Genomic DNA, 10,384 nt, shown 5'->3' with positions numbered 1-10,384 from the left:
AAAGTAGAAAACTAGAAACTAGAACCCGATAATCAGATGATCCAAATTCCCAACTGAATACACAAGAATCAATCTTTACTCTAACATTTTCACCACAACAAGTGAATGTTATTATTGTTTGACAAAACACCAGATCACGTGGATCTATGCACTCTTTTTATTCGTTGGGTCTTGTTTGAGAAATCCATGTGAAATAAGCAGCCTTTGTCGGGTAAATAAGCAGCTATGCATGCAGCATAACGAGTTCGTCTCAGTTCGTCGTTTAAAACCAAACAACACAAAATCTCTCTTCTCAATGTCTCCACCCAAAGTGCTTAATTAGTATTTAATGAAGAAGAAAATAGCAGTGCATGCAGTTTTAGAGGTTAGTACTTACTACTTAGTACCCTTGTACTTGAATTTCTGTTGTTTAGTAAACTTTAGTTTACATCAAAACAACCTTCTCTTTTTGAGTACCCGATCGAATCTTTCTGTGTACAAGTTCGAATCTCATTAATCATCGTGATTTTGAAAGTTCGGAACTTTTGAAGGGTACTTGACTTTCCCTTTTTAATACAAAGGGTGCTCTGATATGACAAGTTATAAATTTCCTCGGAAGTACCTTACGTTTCAACTCTATGGAATATAAGGATTTTAGGATTGTGACCACCTGTTCAAGATCATTACAATTAAATTTGGAACCCATTTACATTTCAATTAAGGTTGGAATTTGAGTCGAGCGGCTTGAGTTCGGCTAGTTCAAGCTCAGTTCAGCCGCTCGTTTAATTATATGAGCTGAGGTCGTGTAATAAATGAGATTGATGAAGCTCGGTTCATTTAGCTCAAATAACATATTTGTAGTGTAAAATAACCGAGCTATTTGGATTCGGACTATATGAGCTGAGCTTGAGCTCAATTTAAGAGTTGTGTAATAAACGAGCCGAGCTTGAGCATAATAAAACTCGACTCGTTTAGCTCAATTTCCACTATTAAATTTCCAATCCCATGAAAATTTACTGTTTGGACTGTGAACTTTTTTTATCATACCACATATTAAAAACGAACATTTTTCTTATTTGTTATATTATTTTTCAAAAATTGCTAGTGTCTTGCTCACTTAAAGAGCATGACCATCCTAACCTAGATACAAACAAAAATAATCAACCAACTAACGTTTTTGCTTTGTATTGTTTTACAAATAATTTAAAAAAAAAAAAAAAAATCAAATGTCTCTCCCCGATTAGCAAGTTTGTTTTAAATGAGATTAATAACTCTTTAATACTAGTGGGGTTCGACCCTCAGACCTCTAGTATCATCATCCAAAAATTTTACCGACTTTGTTAGGCGGCACCTGCTCTTCCCCCTTCTCTCTTTTCTCATTTATTTCTCACATTTGAGTATCTAACTAGCAATGCAACATGAATTGAACCCAAACTTGATAATGAACCGGCACCTAAAAATGAAGCACCAAATTAGTTCACTCAAAATCTAGAGTTGATTAAGTTGTATCAATTGTTGGGTTATTGTTAAACTTTGAGTTACCATTTGGCAGCAGTGGATTACGAAAGTAAAATTCCAGCACAGTAAAGTTTTTTTTTTTCCATAATTGACTACCAAAATAGAAACCCAAGCTCCACCCAAAGTGAAGGGAAAATGAATTTACCCACATTACTCTGGTGGCCGGCCTCAAGGTTGATGTTGTACAAGTTGCACCGGTGTAAAACATATTTGATGGATAATAATGTTTTTGTTTTGGGCTTGGAGAAGATGGAGTCAACTTACTGATCTTATATTCTTTTTAAAACTTTTAAGTACAACTAATCTAAGAATAATTGATTGTTTGTATCTGGATTAGGATGGTCCTACCCCTGAAGAGGGCAGGATTCTAGCAATCCTCAGTTTTGTCAGTCTCACATAATGAACAAAGGCAAATAATAAGGAGAGATCATTTTCTCTAAATTTTGGAGAGATCCAAACAAATAGCCATTGGATAGAGAAATTTCTTCTCGAGATTGAGGTTGTTGCATGACCCACAACTGACAAACCACACCAAACCGTATGATTATGTCATCCAACGGCCGATATGAAGTGTGCACTAAATTTAGAGAGAATGATCTCTCCTTATCAGATCTATTGCACAAATGTGTTTACAGTTTCATTGGTCACATCTGGATCGATGATCGAAAGCATTTCTACATTTATTGTTTTCCATTTTTTAACGACCATGGTAACAATCCAACAACAGCATCGAATTATAACTAAATTTTGAATTTGACAAGTATTTCGAGGAGGCGCTAAAATAGAACTTTTATTAAACTTTCGTAAAATATCGAAAAATCAAACAAAGCTTATTAAGGAAGATGTTCACTTATAGTTATACTAAAAGTTTTGATGGGAATTTTCAGAAATTTAGTTCCTTGCTTAATTTCCAATGACTTATGACCTCATGTTTTGGACTTTTAGTACAACCGAGCTAAATTTGAACCGAGATAAGCTGAACTAAATGATCTGTCAAAAAACCCGGACAAGATCAGATTTAGTAGCATTGTCGGTTTGCCCCCGTTAGTAGAAACCAGGACTCGTGGTAGGACTGTAACCGATCCAACTCTAAACCAAAACAGAAACAAAACAAAATAATGCAATCGCGAACTGACCTGCCAATCTGCCATACTGCATTTACTGGAACACTTCCAAATTTTGGTCTAACAAGTATCAACTTATCTGAAATGTTAGTTTGTCATTCGTGTTGATTTGAAGTTGTAATTATATAATTAATATTAAAGTTTACATTATCAAATTAATACCAATCAGTTCGACCTAATCGAATTTGAATGAAAAATCGGTTTGATCACCGGTTTGGTTTTCAAAACACTAACAGGATCCAACTTCTATTGCGATGTGTAGATGTTTAGAAGCCAAATAAATAAGGCAATTAAAATTTTAAAACTAATATATCCAAAGATATGGAGATAATACATGGTATTCACTAACAACGATAACACAGATCATGGTTTTACAAATGTATCGTACAAGATATGAGTGGTTATTAAGTAGTTGTTCTTCATTCGAACTTCATGTAGACATGGAGTAGACACTAGACAATATCAAGATTAGACTATATCTTTTTGAGTCCAGTCATACTTACAGTAACTAAGTATTGTTGTAACAATTTATCAACAAAACTAGCTAGTGCAGTGGGTTCAACCTCAGGGACCTTCTCACTTTCTCAGTTATGCACTTCTGCTGGGACATAGAATTTATTTATTTTATCTTTTAGAGTAGTAATAAAAAGATTTGCGTATAAAAAGAATTACTATTAATTTGGTGATATAACTATATAAGAGTAAGTCTAATGGGGAGCAGCTATAATGGGATGCTAAAAGGTGCAACATAGGCCCTTTAGCAGCCCTAGCCAAATTTGACAGCCCAAATTCGAAAAACTAGTCTAATAGAAACTTTTAACAGCTGTTAAGTTCGGAATACAGACGGCAGAGTTTCTGTCGTCTATACGTTAAATTGCAACAGACGGTAGAGTTTGCCGTCTGTACACTCTAGATGCTATAACGCATGAATCTCTTTTCAATTCACTCCTTTAATTCCTCAATCCCTCACTCTCCTTCTCTCCTCACTCCCAAAAACCAAAAACAAAAACAATTCACTCATTCATTCCTCAATTTACTCATTTTTGTGCTCAATACTCGTAAGTTTCACTCTCTCTTATTGAAATTCAATTTTAGAAATGTTAATTGTGATTGAATTAAATTGTGATTGAATCGATTTTAAAATTGAATTGAATGTTGCTTTTAGAATTGAATTGAATTGAATTATGATTGAATTGATTTTAGAATTGAATTGAATTGAATTGTGATTAAATTAGAATTGAATTGAATTGTGATTGAATTAGAATGTTGGACTTGATGAATGTTAGTTTGAAATTGTGCGTTTTGTTTAAATTGAAGTTATAAAGAAGATATTTTTGATTGAATTGCATATGCCATGCAAAATGAGTAATAAGGGTAAACGATTTTTCGACTGAAAATTAGTTAGTAGATTGACACAAGAGTCGACGTCAGCGCTAAACGTCGATAAAATTTATAATTTGCAAAACCCTCTAGTAATTGAATTTTCGGACCCAGTCGATCCAATAACACATGCTACATTGGCTAGAAACCCGGAAACTTACATCTCTCATTCTCTCATCGTGTAAATATGGTAAACATTTGATCGTTAAATTTGATTTATTTAACATTATATTTTGTATTTTCTTTAATTTTAATGAATAAATGTTTATGGAGGGGGGGGGGGAGATGAAATTGCAGTGTTGTTGGGCATCCATGAACAATTGGTGGAAGATAATAGTTGCCAAAGGAGATTGTTTTGAAGGCATAAGAAATGAAATTTTATAATCTCCATTTGGGTCATTGTTTTGATGTGGTTATCAAAATGCCGACCATGGTTTCATATACGCTTTGATCGAGCAATGGTGTGACACAACTCACACTTTCCACAAGGCAAGATGGGCATCACTCCAATGGATGTTACTATGCTCACGGGAATGAATGTAGGAAGGGAAAAAGCAGTTACGTTTGGAGAAGGTCGGTTCGCGACTTTTGATTATGCACAGCAAAAATGGCCGAATATAAGGCCGGAGCATTGGGCTAAAGGGGGTATCAAACCCTCATTTTTTTGTGAATGAGTTCATGGAGAAGACGAAAGAGAGTGATGAAGGTTGGTTCCCGACGGGTACAGATCGGGAGAGATATTTAAGAGCATTCTATTTTTACTTAATCACGCAATATTTCTTCCCCACGGATGATAGTTCACTGAGATTATGTTGGATTACTTGGATAGAGTGTTTGGTTTGGTTAGATTACATGCATCAATATGATTGGGGTGGTGCTATGTTTGGAGCTTTGATTTACGCGTTGGATCAAACATGCCGAGTCACAGCTAATGTTGTGGATGGTTAATGTGGTGGCTTCACCCCTCTTTTATAAGTAAGTTTTAAATTTTTAGTAGTATAATTTTATGATAGTATTATAATTTTTAAATTACGTACAAGTTTGATTTTGATATTTGTTTTTATGATAGTATTGGTGGCATAAGTACGTACGTACCATGACTCATCTTCTGAGACCGAACATGGATAGTGATATCGTCCCACAGATTAGAACAAGGATGAATGACTTTAAAGATCGCCGAACTGGTTAAGGACTCCACAACATTCACTTAGATTGTAACCAACTAGAGACTAGGTCGGTATTGGCGATACAGTGGACACCATGGTTTCATACTCGATATATGGAATTAAATGTTGATGATGTGGAGGGAGATACCATGGATGATGTTTGGTTACATATGTGAGGCGATTCACCGTGTACGTCGTTAATATAATCTTACAATCACTACACCATAATAGGATATTTGCAACACAGACTTTTTTTGCTTTGCAACGGTTATTTACCGTTGGCAAGTTGCCAACACTATATAAGCGTTGGTAATGTTGTTAAGTGTTGCTTTAATTCGGATGCATTTCAGGAATTATTTTTTAACGCTTAAAAATCGTTTGAAAAGTGTTACAAATCAAAAATTCAAAATTTTCGCCAAAGAGGGAAACGAAAAAAAATCGCCCTCTATTATTTCGGTCGAAATATAAAAGATAACCTTAACTTTAGTCTCTCTCCTCTCTCTCTCAGCGCCGCTACACACTTAGGTCTCCTCCCTCTCTCTCACTGTCGGTACCCTTCTCTCTCTCTCGCTCACTTGGGTTAATGCTACTTCAATTTTGCTTGGCTTGATACTGCTCCAAATTTTCTTGCTTCAAAGGTACGATTTTTATTTTTGCTGATGCGCTGGAGCGAGCTTTGCAAACAAAAATCGAAGGCTACGATGCTTTTGGTACTGTCGAGGTATGTATTGCGTGCAAAATATTTGCATTTTTTACCTTTATTAAAGATATAAAGGGAATAAAATTTAAGATACAGAAAGTAAGATATGGTGTGCATCACAAGTTCTTACAAATGCACTTGTAATTCATGTATTATTGTTTCAGCATGTGGGTTGGTGGTCACCCACTATAATAACAGGTGAAGATCGTGTAGCACTTCACATTCCAAACCACAAGTTTACTGTGAATGTCGTGAGGAATCTTAGTCTGAAGACCCATTGGTGTATCAAGACACACCTTGCCATAAGTCACTTGGATATCAAGACCAGTCCAGATCTTGCATTCGTTAGGGACAAAATTGCCTTGTAGAGATAAATCTGCACATCAACTTAATTTAGGTGTTCTACTCCCTCTATTTGTCGTGCAGAGTATTGTAGCAGATAATTGTGATTTTCCTGTCTGAATTTGCATATCTAAATCGAAATAGATTCACGAACTGATTTATATTCGCTGTTTGTTTGTTTGTTTGTTTGTTGAGAAATCTATTTTTTTTTTCTTTTCAGATTTTGTTGATGGATGTGTTCGAATCTATTTCAGTTGTAATCGAGCTTAGAAAAGGTACTAGAATTTGACTTTATATATTCAGATATGTTAGTTTTGTATTCAAAGATTGTTTTTTGATTAATTATGTGTTTAGATCTTTGAATCATAATAAATCCTTATTGTTGTTTGATTGTGATTATTGGTTTGAGCTGGTTATGTGTTACTGTGTTCATTGGAGTTACTTTTTTTTTATGCTATATCAAAAAGTATGAGTTTGCAAGATTTAGATTTATGGACAAGGATATCGTTTTGTTTGTTATTGACTATTTATTATTATTTTTATAAAATTTTCATTGTGATTGATGTATGTTACATAATTTTTGTTATTTCTAGGTTTTTGATTTCGATTTTGTTTCTATCACATTGGTAATTGTTCTAAAACTACTTGAGCTCAATAGACCAGCTTGCTACTTATTTAGTTAACAAATGTGTGGTTGGTTGAGATTTTGTCCATGATAACCACATGATAAATTAGTTGGAAAACATACTAAAAACAATTAATTTGCTAGTGTTGGTGGTGATGATAACAATCTGATTATGTAGCTAGCCTGCTTTGGTCTTGTATCAGTAATTTCTTGTGAATAAATCTGAACTGTCCTACTTGTTTTAACTAGAACAGGTGGTAGTTCAAGGACTTGTGTTAGGTTGGTTTTTACCTTCAAAGTTCTTTAGAAGAAAATGCAAATCAAGTAAAAACTTTGCTTCCATATCAAAAGCGCTAGGTTTTATCAAAATTTGCATTTTCTTTGTATTTTTGGTGTTGAACTACCTTTTAAGTTCTTGATCGGCATCCTGTAAGTTCAAGTCCTACCTGGTTTCCAAATAACGTAAAGTGTACTTTTTTTTTGTTGTTGCTCTTAAAATGTGGATGTTTCTGGAGTTGTTATTGTGCAACTGAAACAATGTGCGAGGGGGATAGGGTTTGATTCTTCGTTGTAGGAAATTCTTTTTTTATGTTTTTAATTTGTTTCACTCATGAAACAACTTCTTTGTTTTGTTTATAAAACAAGGCGTATCAAAGTTTTTTGTTTCATATCTGCTCTGTTAAGGTGGTAACAACTTAGTTAAATTGAGGGGGTTTTGATATCTGCTCTGCTTATAAATATTTTTTTTTTTCTACTCTTGTTTTCATTTATCTTGTAGGCTTGGGATAATATTGCTAGAACCTCTCTTTTTCCTCTTTCGGAAGCCTTTGTATGTGGCATCATTTTTTTAGAGTCCATATAATGATGAATTTGTCAAGAAAGGGTTTCCCAAACAACGTGACACTGAACACAGGGATCAAGGCAACCGCCTTGAATTCAAATGCTGCAGAGTTTGTTCCATTTTCTCTCAGATCTACACCTGGAAGCACTAGCCCTGGTGAAGCATCAGCATGGGACACTTCTGGAACATCTGGAAAAGCAGTGTTAGATCGAACTGAGTCCTCTGTTTCAAATAACTCAGATGACGAAGCGCATCAGTACTGGCGCAGCCATCTTCCCGATGATATAACACCTGACTTTAAGTTCATAAAAGAAAATGAAACTCAAAGACCTGCTAGTCTCCCATTTGCAAGGTTGTCCATAAGTGATGTAGGGCAAAACTCGAGCTTCTTTGCTAGCCTCGCATTGAACAAGCAACAAGAATTGTCTCCCCCAGGCATCCAACACAACAATGTGATTGAGAAGCTGAGATACTCAGCCACACCATATGTGTCAGAGCAGTCATTAGCCGGCTTTGTGACTTTACCATCTAATCCCTGGGAAAAGCATTTCCCAAACAGTGATCAAATTCTCGGCAATGGAAGGGAGGGTCTTCCATATAATGGAAATTCTGGCACTAAATTTATGAAGGATGTGTTAAGTGAGCATGCCATTTCGGATGATTCTGAGATAAGTGCGGTCGAGTTTTTGGCTTCTTAGCTCCCTAGTTTTGTTGTTGAAAGCCTGGCAGAGGTATATTATGCAAATGGATGTGACTTGAACTTGACAATAGAGATGCTCACTCAACTCGAGGTATGCTAAAGTTTCTGAACTGTGATTGTAGTGTGTCTTTTGTGTATATTATGTACTACAATTTACTAGAGTACTCAAAATCTTTTATGTTCGCCTTGACTGCTGTAATCATTGTCTTTGGGAGTGTAACAAAATCAAGCTTCCCTACAGTAAGTACCAAGAAAACTTTTCAGTGGTAATCCATTAATCCTTGCTATATCCTGTATATGTACATAAATCGATAAGGATAATGGTAAGGGTAAGAATTTTGAAGTTTCCAGTTATCATTATGATGAACTTCTTTGTCATCATTCCTTAACACATCCGTTTTGCTATCACGCAGCCTTCAAGTTGATGGTGGTTTCAATCAACCTCGAATTCAAAGACCTTGTCACTCCGAAGTCCGAGTGCATTTAACTTTCGCCCTTTTGGAATCGGATGGTTTCTCGGAGATAATCTCCAACAAAGTACCGATCCTTACCGACGATCATTGACAAGGATAATATTTTCTTTAAGATTGGATCTTAACATGTGGTTATTTAATTTTTCATTTTTATGGGGGTATTCAGTGACACAAAATTGTGGATTCCATTCATTTTTTGTAGGTTTATTTATGAAATTTTTTTTTTATCAGCAACCCATCAGCAACAGTTTATAACCGTTACAAACGACTTTTAAATTATTTTTTTTAAATTAATTAACAATTTTGCAACGGTTAAGAATCGTTGGAAATTTTGCAACGGTTAATAAGTGTGGGAAATTTCTGTTTGCAACAGTTAATAACCGTTGGAAATTTCTGTTTGCAACGCTTATTTACCGTTGCAGAAATTTCCAACACTTTACAAACGCCATATTTGCAACGCTTAAAAAGCGTTGCGAAAATTATTAGCAACGGTTTTTTGCCGTTGCAAATAGCCTGTTATGGTGTAGTGAATACGCTGAATCGTCTTTGAGTTTGGAGGTATCATTGTGTTGTACCTGGGCGATAGGTGGTAACACCAAATCGTTGGGACACCTTTCATTCCACACCCTCCTCTGGAGAATATGTGCCAATTGAGAAGATCCAGTCAATAGAGGTCCTATCTTAGAATGCATGAAGACTTGTGGCCACAAGCTTCTCTATATTTAGATGTGAATGGTGACTACGATAGTTACTGGGATCGCATCTCAATGGGTCTTATATTGCCTGCTAATATGTACAGAGCTACTAACATGGACTTTGTGGGATATAAAGCTATTAGAAGTGATTTGCGTATCCCACACCCTGCTGAGTCTTACTCTTCATCTCAAGTTCCTTACGAGTATTTTGTTCCAGCTCTTTCCGATCCGGATAACCCATTGAGCTATGACATAGTTACATCTCATGGAATGCATATCGCCATACATACACCTCATGTTGATGAAAGTTATCTTTCGAACCTTGTCCCGGATTTTGACACTCTAGATGAGGTTAGTATTTGGTTTATATTTTGAAACTTGATTTTTGGTTTATAGTGATGATTTTTCTTAAAGTTATTAATTTTTTTTTAGGCTACACTTAGAGTGCGATATGCCGAATCGCAGCTAATGATGCATGGGATACGCGATTCGTTTATGACTACAACCGACGAATACTATCATTATTTGGTGGCCGAGTGAGAAGAGAAGAAAAAAAGACATGATAGAGTCGCGGAGTTAGAAGCGCAGGTGCTAGAATTGACATTGTGAGAATCATGGCGAGAGAGTAAATCAAATAAGAGGCAAGCTGGTGAGGCCGGGTTCAAACATAAATTAGTTTATAATTTGTTTTTATGTGTGTTTTGATTTACTTCCATGGATTTTGTTTAGTTGAATGAATTGAATTTTGTTTAATGAATATTTGTTTAATGGATGAATTTTGTTTAGTTGAATCATATGTGTGGATTGTTGTCTCTATTGCATTAACGAAATGGATTGGAAT

The 10,384-nt window shown here is 35.4% G+C and overlaps 1 pseudogene across 1 annotated transcript; it reads left to right on the top strand.

The window, feature by feature from the left end:
• Positions 1-5,411: 5,411 nt before the first annotated feature.
• LOC147501661 (polyadenylate-binding protein-interacting protein 7-like) lies at positions 5,412-8,725 on the top strand (annotated as a pseudogene). Its single transcript, XR_015221426.1, has 4 exons — positions 5,412-5,717; positions 5,806-5,888; positions 6,430-6,484; positions 7,748-8,725. The product of XR_015221426.1 is annotated as a polyadenylate-binding protein-interacting protein 7-like (transcript).
• Positions 8,726-10,384: the final 1,659 nt, after the last annotated feature.

The sequence above is a fragment of the Coptis chinensis genome, chromosome 4 (genome assembly GCF_015680905.1).
Source record: "Coptis chinensis isolate HL-2020 chromosome 4, ASM1568090v1, whole genome shotgun sequence".
Classification (NCBI taxonomy): Eukaryota; Viridiplantae; Streptophyta; class Magnoliopsida; order Ranunculales; family Ranunculaceae; genus Coptis; species Coptis chinensis.
The sequence above is the reverse complement of the archived record's forward strand: the minus strand, read 5'-3'. Positions and strand labels throughout refer to the sequence as shown.